Source organism: Rhinatrema bivittatum, chromosome 1, assembly GCF_901001135.1.
Source record: "Rhinatrema bivittatum chromosome 1, aRhiBiv1.1, whole genome shotgun sequence".
NCBI lineage: Eukaryota > Metazoa > Chordata > Amphibia > Gymnophiona > Rhinatrematidae > Rhinatrema > Rhinatrema bivittatum.
In genome coordinates this window covers 345939322-345956459 of record NC_042615.1, presented here as the reverse complement: position 1 = coordinate 345956459, position 17138 = coordinate 345939322, and the positions used below count along the sequence as shown (strand labels likewise).

The window sequence follows — 17138 nt, the reverse complement described above, 5'->3', positions numbered from 1 at the left end:
CCCTCCCCTTCCTCCTCCTTCTGCCATCCCCCTTTTCCCTCACACAGGCCCAGCACGGAGAGGGGAGGGAGCTTCTTCCTCTCTAACCTCAGACAAGAATCCTTTTCTGTAGATTAGAAAATGTGGTCATGCTTTAGCAGCTTTTCTTTAGATGCAAAACACCATGCTGAATCCGTTCCGTTTTGTGTGAGGATTCTGATTTTCCATACGATGCTGGCATGACTCTCCTATATGTACACGCTGCTCACATGATCTTCACAGTTTTGTTTTGCTTTTTTTTTTTTAGGGTGAAGATCTGTACAAGTTGCAACATTTGGTTTTTGTTTTGTTTTGGGTTTTTTTTTGGTGAGGGGGAGAAGCGGGTGGAACTGAAACCCTTCGGGAACTTTATTGACAAGTACCCTTAAGCAAGCGGTGCTGAACACTGCTCTTTGACTGATGCAAACAGTTCTGCTCTGGAAAACTAAATCTTTAAATTACCCTTAAACTAATGTGTAAGTAAAGCTCATGAAAATTCATCATGCATAGCTTGCACACCAGACCGGGCGGCTGCACTCCAGAACCTGACTTCATCACCATGCCTGCTTTTACCTGTTTCGCACAATTTGTTTCAAGTTATTTTATTTTCCCTCATTTTGCTCACCCATAACTTATAATAGGCAGCTCTTTAACACTCTGGGTGCCTCTCAATTAGTCTTCGATACATAGTATAATCTAAACGCAGAGCTTTAAAGAAAATCGCTGGTAAGCAGGAAAGAATGAACCTAAAATATTCTGAATTTTTTTTTTTTTTTTTTTTAGCTTGGCACGTTTTGTGAAACTGAACTGTTTTGTGCATTGAAGGCCACGGGAATAAATGTTTTTGTTTTTTTGGGGGGTTTTTTAAGCACTAGTATCTGCTAGAGATCCTTTTTCAAATAGGTTGTCAAAACGCTTGTCGTCGTTTCCCCCTCCCCGGTTGCTCAATTTTATTTTCATGTTTAATTTTTTGAACATTTTGCTTTCCTAATCATTTTCCCTAAGAGCTGGGGTTGCCCTACTTCTACCCAGTGCCTCCAAAGACTATTAACCATCGCAATGAATATGCATGCAAATCTATCTTATGCATATTCATTTTGGATATCCTAAAAACATGCCCTTTTTGTGGCTCTGGAGGACAGGAGTTGCCCACCCCTACGTTAGGAAAACTAGATGAAATCCTCAAGGAATATGCATGAAATAAATTTGCAAATACTGGGTATCTATTGTATGCAAATTTCTCTCTTGTATATTGATTTTGGATCTCCTGGAAGCCCGACTGGCTTTGCAGTCACCAGGAAAGGTGTGGGATGCCCTGATCTAGAACACCATAATTTTGGGGTGCTGTGCCAGTCAATATCACCAAAGAAGGGAGTGCTACCCTGTTTCCCCGAAAATAAGACAGTGTCTTATATTAATTTTTGCTACCAAAGATGCACTAGGCCTTATTTTCAGGGGATGTCTAATACCGTTGAGCTCCTGGCTGCCCCTGCGTCAGCCATGTCCCACCAGTGTGCTGTCAGAGAGAGGTAAGAGTGTGCAGCATTCATGGTAGTCAGCTTGGGCTGACTCTGCTGCTTTTGAACCTCTGCACACTGCTTGGAAGGGGTCCCCCGACTGGTACTGCCACCATCCCCAGATGTCAGTAATCTTGCTGCCACTGTCACTGCTGCCACATGGCTATTGGGGAGGCGCCGATTGCTGCTACTGACACTGAAGCCCATTCTGCTGCCTCCTCTGTGCAGGCCCCGTGGGCTTCCACTTTCTCCATGCTGATCTCGTACATTGTGAGATCTGCATAGAGAAAGTGCTATTCTTGCACATTCCCAAATATTACATGTGCCAATCACTAAAAAATAATTTTATTTTTTTTTACCTTTGCTGGCTGATGTTAGTTTTCTAATCGGTTGGTCACAGGCTTTTTTTTTTCCACCTTCTCTTTCTTATTTTTTTGCCAATTCCTTTTATATTGTCCTTTTTTCTTCCGTATTTCTTTTCTCTCCGTCTTCTTCCCTCAAACACAGTCAGGTTCTCATTCTCACATGCATTTCTCTCTCTCTCACACACACAGACCCTCACTGTCACATGCTGTCTCTCATACAATCATTCATACACACAGTCTCTCACTGGCACATGCTGTCTGACTCTCACACACACAGGCTCTCTCTCACTCCCACATGCTGTCTTGCTCAAGCATAGGCTCTCACCGTCACACGCTGTCTCTCACACACACAGAGGCTCTCACATGCTGCCTCTGCAAGCATTCAGATCCTCACTCCCACACACAATCTCTCAACTCATCTCATACACGCTCGCACGCACACACACACACACTCTACAGACCCTCAGCCTCTCTCTCACCTCTGGGCCTCCTCTTCGCGGGTCGCCGCAGGATGGGCTTGGGCCTCTTCCTCGGCCCTGCTACCGGGCCTCTTCCTCTTCTTGGGCCGCTGCAACTTGGGATTCGCAGCAGCCCGCGGCGGCTCCTCTTCTGCACGCGCTGATGCTCTTTCTCCTTCCTGCCCATGCGGCTCCGGCAACGTTTACTTCCGGGGCCGCACAGGCAGGAAGGAGAAAGAGCATCAGCGCATTTGAACGCAATCTTTTTCTTCGGGCAAGGAGGCTCAGCGGCCGCATGAGCCTCCTTGCGCCCGGGCGCATCGGCTCCCCTCCGGATACCACTGCAGGCCTCCTCTTCGCGGGTCGCCGCAGGATGGGCTCTGCAGCGGCCCTGAACTTCTCGGGCCTCTTCCTCGCTACCGGGCCTCTTCCTCTTCTTGGGCCGCTGCGACTTGGGATTCGCAGCAGCCCGCGGCGGCTCCTCTTCTGCACGCGCTGATGCTCTTTCTCCTTCCTGCCCATGCGGCTCCGGCAACGTTTACTTCCGGGGCCGCACAGGCAGGAAGGAGAAAGAGCATCAGCGCATTTGACCGCGATCTTTTTCTTCGGGCAAGGAGGCTCAGCAGCCGCATGAGCCTCCTTGCGCCCGGGCGCATCGGCTCCCCTCCGGATACCATTGCTCGCGTCTGCCCCTAATACTTTGGAAACTTTATTTAAAAAAAAAAAAAATGACGTCACAGGATTGACCGGCCCACCGGGGGAAGCCCGATCCCTCGATAGGTCAATCCGCCCCTGTTTACAAGGGATGTCTTACTTTCGGGGGAGGTCTTACATTTAAGAATTCGGCAAAATCCCTACTAGGTCTTATTTTTGGGGGATGTCTTATTTTCGGGGAAACACGGTATGCTGAAGCCACTGCCACCAGTAGAAGGGAGCTGCTGCCAATAGGTAAGTTGGGGGGAGCGAGGGGCACCAAACACTCTTGCACTGGTCCTAGTCCTTCAGACAGAAGTACAGAATTCATAAGAACATACTGGGTCAGACCAAGGGTCCATCAAGCCCAGCATCATTTTTCCAACAGTGGCCAATCCAGGCCATAAGAACCTGGCAAGTACCCAAAAACTAAGTCTATTCCATGTTACCATTGCTATTGGCAGTGGCTATTCTCTAAGTGAACTTAATAGCAAGTAATAGACTTTATCTCCAAGAATTTATCCAATCCTTTTTTAAACACAGCTATACTAACTGCACTGACCACATCCTCTGGTAACAAATTCCAGAGTTTAATTGTGCGTTGAGTAAAAAAGAACTTTCTCCGATAAGTTTTAAATGTCCCCCATGCTAACTTCATGGAGTGCCCCCTAGTCTTTCCATTATCCGAAAGAGTAAATAACCGATTCACATCTACCCGTTCTAGACCTCTCATAATTTTAAATACCTCTATCATATCCCCCCTCAGTCGTCTCTTCTCCAAGCTGAAAAGTCCTAACCTCTTTAGTCTTTCCTCATAGGGGAGCTGTTCCATTCCCCTTATCATTTTGGTAGCCCTTCTCTGTACCTTCTCCATCGCAATTATATCTTTTTTGAGATGCGGCGACCAGAATTGTGCACAGTATTCAAGGTGCGGTCTCACCATGGAGCGATACAGAGGCATTATGGTATTTTCCGTTTTATTCACCATTCCCTTTCTAATAATTCCCAACATGTGTTATCCACTGACGCCTAGATCTCTTTCTTGGATTGTAGCACCTAATATGGAACCTAACATTGTGTAACTATAGCATGGGTTATTTTTCCCTATATGCATCACCTTGCACTTGTCCACATTAAATTTCATCTGCCATTTGGATGCCCAATTTTTCAGTCTCACAAGGTCTTCCTGCAATTTATCACAATCTGCTTGTGATTTAACTACTCTGAACAATTTTGTGTCATCTGCAAATTTGATTATCTCACTCGTATTTCTTTCCAGATCATTTATAAATATATTGAAAAGTAAGGGTCCCAATACAGATCCCTGAGGCACTCCACTGTCCACTCCCTTTCACTGAGAAAATTGCCATTTAATCCTACTCTGTTTCCTGTCTTTTAGCCAGTTTGCAATCCACGAAAGGACATCACCACCTATCCCATGACTTTTTACTTTTCCTAGAAGCCTCTCATGAGGCTAGTATTCAGGAACTGAACTTCATTAGCATCTGAAAGTCAAACTGCTGGGCAGCATGGAATGAGTTGATAAGTCTCTATTCCAGTGACCTGATCAAAGTAATTTGGATTCATTTAGTACTCTTCATCCAAAGAGGACCCTTATGCAATTTACAATGAAATATATCAGACTTACAGCCCCCTCTGCGGTGGAGATCCAAACAACATTTTGGAAAGATTCTAAACTACTCAATTACAAGTTATGTGAAGTGTGGACCGTGCTCCCCTGCATGCTCCTTTCCCTCTGCTGCCCAGGCCAATTCTTCTTCCCCCTAGCTGCAAATAACCGCTTTAGTAGATGACAAAAGAAAAAGACCATCCTTCTGCCTTGTTATTCTGTCCACACTGCTAATAATGCATCCCAGGTATGAGCCACCTGCAAGATCTTTCCTTATCCTGGATAGGTTTTTTTTTTTCTTCATTTTCCTCCTTGGTACTTCACCATCTTACATAGAAAAGCATGCAAGATACCTTCTTAGTTCCCTCCAGCACCCACCTTTTTCATGTCAGTACGAAGCTCTGTAATAATCTAAATAAACCTGCAGTTCTAGCTGGTCACTGCCTAAATATGCAGCCTCTTCGATCCTCTGTGTAGCTTGCCAGACAGACCCAGCCTCGTGACTGCATTCATTCCCACTAGGTCTTCTTCTTGCAGTATTTGCAGCCTGCCAGACAGACCCAGCTGCAGGTTTGATTCTGAAATCACATCCTGCTCTAAATAGCTACTCTTACTAAATGAGTCTATTTCCTTGCCATCCAGACCAGGCTATGTGAGCACCTGCATTTCCACTATGACAATTATTTCAGAACTTGCAGCCTACTAGACAAACCCAGTAGCTAGTCAACTCTCCCATGCAGCCTGCCAGACAAGTCCAGCCACGTGGCTGCCTGCTTCCCTGCTAGGACTTCAAACCTTTCACATGGACCATTTAATTTTGGGCACCTCAACACACAGGGGCCAATGCAATAAGATGCGCGTTAAAGTGGGCGCTCATATTAAAGCACCCGTTTTTCTAACACGTGCCCAACTGCATCCCCTAGGCACCCAATGCAATATTAAAATGAGAAGCTGCGTTAAAAAAGGACATGCTAGGGAAAAATTGTGCATCCCTAGTGCTCAAATGCATCAGGCGACCAGAATTACAATGGGCGCCCGTCCATTTCATCCTGCTTGAGGTCGATTTTTGCCGCTTGCTATTGTGCATGTAACGTGTGTGTCCAGAAATTTTCTTTTTTACATCAAGCCATTATACCCATATTTTTAAACACCAATGATAGTGTCACAACTATACTAAGTAGGAGGAACCACAAGAGGACAGTAATTTTTTATTTATCATGAGCCCTTGACACGTGAATTGACTTAAGGCCAGCTCCGGGGCTGAAATTAAACTTGCTATATTAAAAAAAAAAAAAAAGTGTGCACTGTACACCCGACGATTTTCTGCATCAGGGGGTGATAGCAAAAAGCCTCATCTACATGGAATTTATATGTGATAAGCGCTATTGGCTACGCAGCTGTTTGGGCACGTTTTAGATGCGCTAATCTTATTGCATCGGGTGCTAGTCTAGCGCATCCAAAACACTCGTCCAACCATGCGTAAACCTGTGCACTAGGCTGGGCGCATTTTATTGCATTGGCCCCTCAGTGTTGAATCAGACTAGTATGGTGCTATAAACACATACAAAGAGTAGATGTAGTGTATGTGGATTTTCAGAAGGCGTTTGACAAAGTCCCTCATGAAAGGCTTCTAAGAAAACTAAAAAGTCATGGGTTAGGAGGCGATGTCCTTTTGTGGATTGCAGACTGGTTAAAAGACAGGAAACAGAAAGTAGGATTAAATGGTCAATTTTCCCAGTGGAAAAAGGTAAACGGTGGAGTGCCTCAGGGATCTGTACTTGGACCTGTGCTTTTCAATATGGGGTACATTTTAAAAAACCGCGCGTGCGTGTACTTTTGTTTGCGCACCAGGCGCAAACAAAAGTACGCCAGATTTTATAAGATATGCGCGTAGCCGCGCGTATCTTAAAATCCGCGGTCGGCGCACAAGGGGGTGCACATTTGTGCAACTTGCGCGCACCGAGCCCTGAGCGCGCTGCCTGTTCACTCCGCCCCCCCAGCCCTACCTAAATCCCCCTACTAACCTTTATCCGAAGTTACGCCTGCCTCCGGGCAGTCGTAACTTACGCGCGCCGGCTGTCTGCTGCCACAGCAGGCCCCAACACAGGCAGCTGTGTCGGGGCACTTGGCCACGCCCCCTGGCCACGCCCCTGACAGCCCCTTTTTGCAAGCCCCGGGACTTGCGCACGTCCCGGGGCTTGTGCGCGCCGCCGAGTCTATGCAAAATAGGCTCGGCGTGCGCAGGGGTTTTTTTTTTTAAGGGTTACGCGCATAACCCTTTTAAAATCCGGCCCTATGTTTTTAAATGATCTGGAAAGGGATATGGAGTGAGGTGATCAAATTTGCAGATGACACAAATTTATTCAGTGTAATTAAATCACATACAGATTGTGATAAATTGAGAGGACCTTGCAAGACTGGAAGATTGGGCATCCAAATGGCAGATGAAATTTAATATAGACAAGTGCAAGGTGTTGCATATAGGGAACAATAACCCATGCAGTAGTTACATAATGTTAGTTTCCATATTGGAAATTATCACTCAGGAGAAAGATCTAGGCATCATAGAGGATAATTGAAATCATTGTCTCAGTGTGCTGCAGCAGCCAAAAAAGCAAACAGAATGTATTGTACAGAATGTTAGGAATTATTAGAAAAAGAATGGTGAATAAAATGGAGACTGTCAAAATGCTTCTATAATCGTTCCTTGAGACCGCACCTTGAGTATTGTGTGCAATTCTGGTCGCTGTATCTCAAAATAAATGGAGAAATTACTTACTTAATAATTTTGTTTTCCTTAGTGTAGACAGATGGACTCAGGACCAGTGGGTTATGCTCCCCTGCCAGCAAATGGAGAGGGAGCAAGCTCACATCACAGTATATATACTCCTGCAGTGACCCCAGCCTGCCAGTATTCTCTTCAAAAGCAACTGTAGACAGACTTGAATAAAACTCAAACAAGAAACTCTGAACTCATGTAAGAATCTAGGTACCCCAATCTAAGGACTGGATGCACGCTTACCAGTAATCCCTTAGGACCTGGAGCCCAACAGGAGGACTATGTGGCAGCCAAGGATGGGAAGCTGAGTCCTTCTGTCTACACGAAGGAAAGCAAAAATTATCATGTAAGTAATTTCTCCATTTCCTAGCATGTAGACAGATGGACTCAGGACCAGTAGGATGTACCAAAGCTACTCCTGAACAGGGTGGGAGGCTGCCCGGAGTCCAATCAACACTGCACGTACAAAGGTTGCGTCCTCCCGGGCCTGCACATCCAGATGATAAAACCTGGAAAAAGTATGTAAGGAGGACCACGTCACAGCTCGGCAGATATCAACGGGAGACAACAATCTAACCTCTATCCACCTCCTTAATCCAGCAAGCTATCGTAGCCTGCAAAGGCAGAGCGCCCTGCTTACTGCTGCCATGGAGGACAAACAGGCAATCCATCTTCTAGAAAGGTTTGGAAATCTGCAGATACCACACGACAAGTCTCTTGACATCCAAAGGGTGCAGAAGGTGATACTCCTCCGCATCCCTGACCTTATTCAGGGACAGCAAGGAAATGGACTTATTCAAATGAAATTCTGAAATCACTTTGGGCAAGAAGGATGGAACACTATGCAGCTGAAACACCACTGGAGTCACCCGAAGGAACGGCTCCCGGCAAGACAAGGCCTGCAATTCGGAAATTTGACACACAGAACATATAGCCACCAGGAACACTGTCTTCAAGTTTCAATAGCCACAAGGAAAGGCTATGCAGTGGATGGAACGTAGGGCCCGCCAAGAAATCAAACACCAAATTAAGACTTCACAATGGAACTGGTAACCTCAAGGAAGGCCTAAGATGCTTCACTCCCTTCAAAAAAAACGGGCCGCACCAGGATGAGATGAAAAGGAACCACCATTCACCAGGCCTCTGAAACAGTCAAGAGTTACAACCTGCACCTTCAAGGAATTAAGGGCCAATCATTTATTCAACCCATCTTGCAAAAAGTCCCGAATGACTGGGATCTTCACTGAACAAGGAAGAACACCACGCTCCTCACACCAGGCCTCAAATACTCTCCAAACCCACACATAGGTTAAGGAAGTAGAGAACTTTTGAGCACGGACTAAGGTGGCAATCACAACAGAAGAATATCCACACTTCAACAGGCAAGCCCTCTGTAGGGCCAAACCATAAGAACCGAGGCAGATTCTCGTGAAGAACCAGTCCCTGCTGCAAAGGATCCATGTGTGTGGGAAGACAAAGGGGGGTCTCCACCAGGAGTCTTTGCAGATCTACATACCATGGATGCCTGGGCCAGTCCGGCGCCACCAGGAGTACCAGCCCCATGTGGCCTTCGATCTTGCAAATTATCCTGCCCAGCAAACGCCACGGAAGAAAGGCATAAAGCAACCTATCTTCCAGCCAGACCTGTATGAGAGCATCTATGCCCAGGGACCACGGATCTCTCTTGGGGTTGAAGAATTGAGGAACCTTCACATTGCAAGAAGTCGCCAGCAGGTCTAGGAACGGAAGGCCCCAATGATCCACAATCAGCTAAAATGCCTTGGCTGACAACACCCATTCTCCTGGATCCAGACTCTCCCTGCTGAGAAAGTCTGCTCTTATGTTGTCTTTTCCTGCAATGTGAGAGGCTGAGATCATCTGTAGTTGTCCTTCTGCCCATGCCAAAAGTTGGTTTATTTCCTGCGACACTTGCTGGCTCTTGGTTCCTCCCTGACGACTGATGTAGACCACAGTCATCGCGTTGTCGACATCACGTGGACCACTTGATCCTGTGGCTGAACTGCAAGCATGCCAACCCGATCGCCCAGGCTTCCAAGCGAGTGATGTTCCAGTGGGGATGTATAGTGTTCACCAACTGACATACCTGAGACATCAATTTCTGAATTCAAACTTCCAGCAGAAAAACTCTGTCCTTTTCCCTTGTCCAACCGAACCCCCAGATACTCCAGTGATTGAGATGGCTGAAGACTGCTCTTGGCCAGGTTCACTACACAACCGAGCTCCTGCGACAAGGAGTCAACTTGTGTGTCACCAGGCAGTGCTCTTCCTGAAACCTGGCATGAATCACCCAGACATCCAAGTACGGGTGCACTAGGATCACTTCGCTTCTCAAGGCCGCTACTACTACCACCATAACCTTGGAAAACATCTTGGGGGTGGCGGCTAGATCAAAGGGTAGCATCCCAAACTGCTAATGGTGCCCCAGCATAGCAAAACGCAGAATTCGGTGGTGTTTTAAACAGATGGGAATATGAAAGGAGGCCTCAGACAGATCCAGGCACATTACCAGCACATACCAGTGCATCCACTTTGGGAACATAAGAAATTGCCATGTGGGTCAGACCAAGGGTCCATCAAGCCCAGCATCCTGTTTCCAACAGCGGCCAAACCAGGGCACAAGAACCTGGCAAGTACCCAAACACCAAGAAGATCCCATGCTACTGATGCAATTAATAGCAGTGGCTATTCCCTAAGTAAATTTGATTAATAGCAGTTAATGGACTTCTCCTCCAAGAACTTATCCAAACCTTTTTTGAACCCAGCTACACTAACTGCACCAACCACATCCTCTGGCAACAAATTCCAGAGCTTAATTGTGCATTGAGTGAAAAAGATTTTTCTCCGATTTAGTCTTAAATGTGCGACTTGCTAATTTTATAGAATGCCCCCTGGTCCTTCTATTATTCGAAAGTGTAAATAACCGAGTCACATCTACTCGTTCAAGACCTCTCATGATCTTAAAGACCTCTATCATCTCCCCCCTCAGCCGCCTCTTCTCCAAGCTGAACAGCCCCAACCTCTTTAGTCTTTCCTCATAGGGGAGCTGTTCCATTCCCTTTATCATTTTGGTTGCCCTTTTCTGTACTTTCTCCATCGCAACTATATCTTTTTTGAGATGGGAAAACCCAAATTCTCTCTCACAGTTGGATCCAGCAGGTGCAGCCCTTCCAATATCCAGCCCCCTTTAAAATTTCCCTCTGTGGTCCCCATTCAAGATCAATCAATTCCTGAATGGTGTCCATCACAGGGAAAAACCAAGAGGCTTTACGCAAGAAAACCAAAACGGGATTCTTCTTCGGCTCAGACATGGTATCCATACCAGGGACACCCAGCTGTTTCAAAGTCTGGAAAATCAGGGCCATGAAAGAACTGCAACATGGTTTGATACAGTTCCAGACCCAGAGGGATTTCTCCATCCTCCTGGGAATCAGGATCTGCCTCATCAGTGCCATCCGGGTTCCTGTCGGGAACACCAGCAGGGAGCCCCGGCGCTTCAGCGTAGGACTGGAAGTGGGAGGAGCCACCAGCTGAGGGTCCGACCTGACAGGATTGAGTGAAGGGGAGGACTGCACCTGAAGAAAAGCTTGTAAGCCTTGAAACAATTCCACCCAAGAAAAAGCAGCCAGATCCAGACCAAGCCCAGAAGGAAATGGAGCGGGGCCCACAGAACTACCCTCTCCTGTGGAGCAGCCAGTCAGGGGCGAACCAAGGTCTGGCGTCCCTCCAGCCAAAGCCATAACCAACCCAACACCAGAATGGGAGGAGCCAGGATTAGCAAAATCCGAGGAAGACAACGCTCCCTGAGCGTCCAAACAGCGCTGACACAAGTTAGAAGACGGTTCAGGCTGAGAAGCCCTAATATGACAGGCAACACAAAGAGAAAGGCGCTTAGGATTCTTGTTTACCAGCGCCAATGTGGCAGTAAACGTGCATCTAAATGGCTCGCACTCAAAATTTATGTGAACAAAAATTAAGTGCCGGAGAAGGAAGCACGGCGAGGCACACGCATAACTTGTGCGCCAAGTTAAACCGTTTAAACAGTTCAAAATTTGTGCACACAAAAGGCGTGCCCAAAACTGAGTGTACCGCACAGGCGGAGAGCCGATGCGCTGCGCCCGCCAATGGCCTGTGGAGGGTAGAAAAACATGCTCAGGTGCGCACAAAAATGCTACCACGGCCTACCACATGGCATGCAAGCGAAAAGCCTAACTATGGGGTCTTGCCCACCAGGGCTGCTCAACCCACCCACTGCCCAATTCCCCAACGGGAGCAGGAACAAATGTCAAGATGGAGACTGGAGGAAGTCCTAAAACCCCTCTGCCCCTTTTTTTCTTTTAAACCTTACCTGGGCTCAGCACTTACCGGCTGAGTACAGACACAGTCTCTAGCTGCGGGGAGAGAGGGCATGTGCTGACACCACCACGCTCAGCCTCCTGCACCCGCTGCCTTTCAGTGGAACGAGCAGCTAAGTCCACGCCAGGAAACCCAGCTACCAGACCAAAGCACACCTCTGAGGCACCACGGAAATCACCTCAGGAATTCTCAACTGGAGGAGGGACCTCTTGGTATCACCGCAGGAGAGCTGGGCTTTCTTTTCCAGAAGTCAAATTTCTCCTTCCAAAGAAACCCTAAGCAATCCCCATAGGGAAATGCATGTCCAACATCTCTGGAGACGGCGAATACTGGCAGGCTGGGGTCACTGCAGGAGTATATATACTGTGACATCAGCTTGCTCCATCTCCATCTGCTGGCAGGGGAGCATAACCCACTGGTCCTGAGCCCATCTGTATACATGCTAGGACAGATAAAATTGCACTAGAGAAGGAACAGAGAGAGAGACGACCAAAATGATAAAGTGTATGGAATGGTTCCCCTATGGGGAAAGGCTAAGGAGGTTAGGGCTGTTCAGCTTGGAGAAGAGATGATTGAGGGGGATATGATAGAGGTCTACGAAATCATGAAAGGTCTGAAACTGCTAATTGTGAATCGGTTATTTACTCTTTCAGATAACAGAAGGACTAGGGAGCACTCCATGAAGTTAGCGAGTAGGACATTTAAAACAAATCAGAGAAAATTAAAATGTTCACGCAACGCACAATTAAGCCCTGGTATTCATTGTCAGAGGATGTGGTTAGGGCAGTTAGCTTAGCTGGGTTTAAAAAAGGTTTGGAGAAATTCTTGGAGAAGTCCATAAACTGCTATTAATCAAGCTGACTTAGGGAATAATCACTGCTAATACTGGCATTAGTCGCATTGGATCTATTAAATGTTTGGGTACTTGCAAGGTACTTTTAACCTGGATTAGCCACTGTTGGAAACAGGATTCTGGGCTTGATGGACCCTTGGTCTGACCCAGTATGGCAATTTCTTATGTTCTTAATTAGGTTAGGCTTTCTCCTAACAGACAAGTTATAGTCAAAAAGAATATACAGAGATTGGGACTGAGAAATATGCTTGCCTACTTGCCTCCAACTTTAAGTGCTGGCAAGAACAGGCAAGCACCTTTGAAGAGCAAAAGGAGAGCAGTGAAAAACACCTTCACTGCCACTGAGAGAAAGCAGCAAAGCAGAGCCATAGAAAAGATACATACACCCCCACCTCCAGTCAGCAAGAAACAACAGCGCAATGGAACAGGGCCAGGGAGAACACCCTGATCCCAGGAAGCAGCATACCAAGAAAAACCCCTGCTGCTGACAAAAAGTAAGGTGACAGAGCCGGTCCACAGGCAGGGCCGGTGGAAGCACTAGCTGATCCAGGTGACCGCCTAAAGGGCCACCATTCTGAGGACAGCGCAACGGCATCTCCTTCACACTCCTGCAACCCAGAAGAGGAAGTGGTGTAGCGTGGGCTCAGACAGCCAGGAAAGACGAGACAACATCGCTGCCACCCTCAAGCACAAGAACACATTGCGGCAGTGCAGTACAGTATCGGGCCCCCGCAGTAGTGAGGGGGAAGTATTGGCCACATGCTAAGCTGCAGGAAGTGCAGCTGGGACCAGGTGGCCCCTGGGAGCAGGAAGAGCAGCTAGGATTGTGCAGCCTCCAGGAGCAGGAGGAAGAGCAGTGTGTACCCTTGCATCTGAAAGAGAAACGGTACCACAGCCATAGGGGCTGAAGCAGGAGGCTGGTCCTACCTCTTATGCTTCCAGGGGGAGTGAGGGGAGAAAGTGAAAGAGCATGTATGAGTGAATATATAAACGAGAGGAGAAATATTGTGCGCAACATTTCCCTTCCTCTCCCTGCTAAGCCACAAGAATCTCAGGGCACCTAGAAATCAAAAGTTCCTAAGTAGGGAGAGAAGGGAATTCATTTTTTTAAATCCTTTTATTAGTTTTAATTATTATTATTTGATGTGTCTGCTGTTTCAAGACATTTTATTGGTGTTTGGAAAACTTCTATAAGAGTTTTTAATAACTGGATAGTTAGCTGTTTGTAACTACATGCTAGCAGAATACCTCAGCTCGGTCACACACATGCAGAACACAGATGCCCCCTACAAAATATAGACCATAAAGAGAAACGTGCGGACAAAAACTGAACTGGAAACCACAAAAAAACAGACCCTGTATACAGTGCAACAACAGAAAAGTAGAAACAATACTATCCTCACAAAATAACAAACAAAATCAAGAAATATAAATCATCAGTAATAGTAAAACCATACTAATACGAATAAATATTTTTCAGTGTAGGGATCTATAGCAACCTAGTTTGTTTTCCTAATAGGTGTATTGATGTTTTAGGACCTGGTGTAATATTTGCTTTGTTGTCTTTTCATAGGTAGTGTTGGTACTGTTTGAGGGCTGGCAGTTAGTATTGTTTTGATATAGAACATTTACTATATTGTAATTCAGTTTACTCAGTTCTGCCAAGCCCACTCCCAGCACACATTACAATAGATCTGATACCATATGGGTTCCAAGTGTCATTTTTTTACAAGGTTTTCTGGTTGGCCCTACAGCTGTGCATAGAAATATAATATACATGTTGTGATATTTTTACCTCAGAAAATAGCACTTTATCCTTTTTCATGTAAAATCTTATAAATGCATAATTTTTAATTGTATGTGTGGGGAGAGTGCATGAGTGGCAGAGGCTGTAAGATTCACCTAGGGCACCTACCTGGCCACTGGGAACAACCCCCATCTCAGAGGAGGAGCAGAAGTACCAGGGGCCTAGGCCAATACCCATGCTGCGGGGAAAGAGGAGCAGAAGGTGCAATACCAGGTACCTGACTTCCCACAACCCCGAAGTACAGAGCAGCAGGAAGTATCTTAGGGCCTGAGAGTGGACAGGACAAAACCTGAGTAAGCTGGAGTGTGGAAGAGAAAGGGAGCTGCATGGGGAGGGGTGTGAGGTCATCATGTACTCCCACCTCTCTCCAAAAAGAAATATTAAGGGGGAGGGAGAGGAATTATCTGGTGAGTGCACTTCGGCCCTAGCAAGTAAGTTGCTAAGAAATTTTTGAAACCCAGGAGATTTTACCTATATTTTCTATTTCATATGCCCCACATTGCACAAAACATACATGCCAAGCCTTGAATTTAAAACAAAACAAAAAAACCCCAAAAAAGTAATAAGCCCTCTTGTTTTGTTTTTATGCATTCATTGTGCTAGTATTAAAGAATGGATTAAAGGGAGACTGTGTCCCTCCACCCACATATGTGTCTGCCAGCAGTCAAGGAACAGCACAGATGGGTGTAGACTTACAAAGAAAACACTTGAGTACAGTCTTCCAAACTTGTCAAGGTTAGGACAAAATACCAATAGCCGTTCTACTGGAACCTTAAAAGTCACTTCACCCTCCGCCACCCATGCCCAGGGATCAAATACACAGGAAGTGACGCTGCCCTAGCAGGGAGGCGGGAAATAGGGGGAAAAGTTGTCAATCACAAAATCCCCAGCTGATCGCAAAGTACAAGATCTGGGTCGCTCTAACAGAAAAATAAAACGTTTTACTTTTCTCCCTTGCTAAAGGTTGGTGAATCACTGTTTGCAATCTTTACTAGTTTTCTTAGCAAGAAATTTTTTTTATTATTTTAATTCAGCCTTTTACCATTGCTTTATGTTTGACATGGCACAATGGATTTGATAATAGCTTTGCTGTCAAGCGGGTAATGTGGTCCCCCCCCCCATCTCAGCATGATCCCCGCACATGCAGAAGAGTCACACTAGCTGATCCAGTCGCTATAATTTTCTAACATCATAAAATAACTGAACACCTCATAAGGCTCCAGTCATAAGCCACCGAAATATGAACGCTGCTACCAACACACAAAAAAAAAGCAGTGTTTTTCAGGAGGTTAGTGGATAGCAGAGAAAAGTACTTCAAAACTGCCAAAAGCTACAAGAGGATTTATAGACAAAAAACGATAGCTCGTGATACATTTAAATTTGTCTCTAGTAGCTACAGTAAATTAAACGATGTGCGTATATCCTCCCTCCTGTGCTACTCACTAAATACTAAGACATTCAGCAGGCATAACGAACAGCAAAACTCCATAAATCGCCCATGGGCAAGCGGGTCTCTTCTGCACTGTCACGTCTTTCGTCTCCGGCCCCAGGGGCTGGAGCTAGCCGCCTTCCTGATCTGTGAAATCAGAGCCCCAGAAAGGAAACAAAACGTTGCCCCGGGCGTGCAGGTGGAACCCAGACTTGCATCGCAGAATCCTCAGCACCCGCTTACAAAGCTCAAAAACACTACCACACCAGGCAGCGCAGCCCGGCAAACCACACCAGACTTTTTTTTTTTTTTTGCGGCCCCCCCTCCCCAAGGCGAAAATAAAAGGAGTAAGAGAGATCCTCCCACCCTTCCCAGTGCCACTGAATGTCACTTCACAGCACCCGCAGGAGGGAGAGGGGCAGGCAGGAAGCTCTTCCTTCTCCTATCGGCTCCATGCACGGCGCAGGCACTCACTCACCGGCTTGGGAAGCAGCAGTAGCCGGGCTCCTTCCTGCCGCAGTGCTGCTGCTGCTTTTCGGGGAGTGTCACCGGGTCCTGATCTTTAAAAAGAAGAATATAAATCCAAGCTGGGAGCGCGCAAGGTGTGGGATCTGCATTCATTGACAGGCAGCAGCAAACCACCTCCTTTTCTCTGCGTTTTGGGTTTGGCTTTTGCTAGATCCCGATGCTGGGGGCTTCCCTCGGCCTCTGTCTCCATCAAGGCCGGGCGGCCAGGCCGAACCAGCAATCCCAGAAAGTGAGAAGTAGTTGCTGTTTCCTGTAGCTGCTGCTGGGAGCCATCTTTAATCTCTAATCCTCCTCCTGCCTTTTTCCTTCCCTCCCCTTCCTCCTCCTTCTGCCATCCCCTTTTTCCTCCAGCCCTCACTCATACGGACCTAGCACGGATAGGGGAGGGGGCTTTTTCATGCTGTCTAACCTCAGATAAGAATATATATTTTTTTTCCTATGGAAAATTGGGTCATGCCTGAGCAGTTTCCCTTAGATGAAATGTGTCGGGCTGGATTCATTCAATTTTGTGTGAAGATTTTGATTTTTCTACACCATGCTGGCATGACTCTCCTGCATGTACACGCTGCTCACATGATCTCCACAGTGTTTTTTTGAGGGTGATGATCTGTACAAGTACGCAACATTTGTTTTTCTTGTCTTGAGGGGAAGGGATGGTTTAACTAGAAACCCTTCAAGATATTTATT

At 46.5% G+C, this 17138-nt stretch overlaps 1 protein-coding gene across 1 annotated transcript in view; it reads right to left on the bottom strand.

Moving 5' to 3' along the window:
* Nucleotides 1–16725, bottom strand: part of WDFY3 (WD repeat and FYVE domain containing 3) — a 616621-nt gene extending 599896 nt beyond the window's left edge. Inside the window, 1 exon segment of the mRNA XM_029599364.1 lies at nt 16402–16725. The gene's annotated coding sequence lies outside the window, so the exon portion shown is untranslated.
* Between the last annotated feature and the right edge of the window lie 413 nt (nt 16726–17138).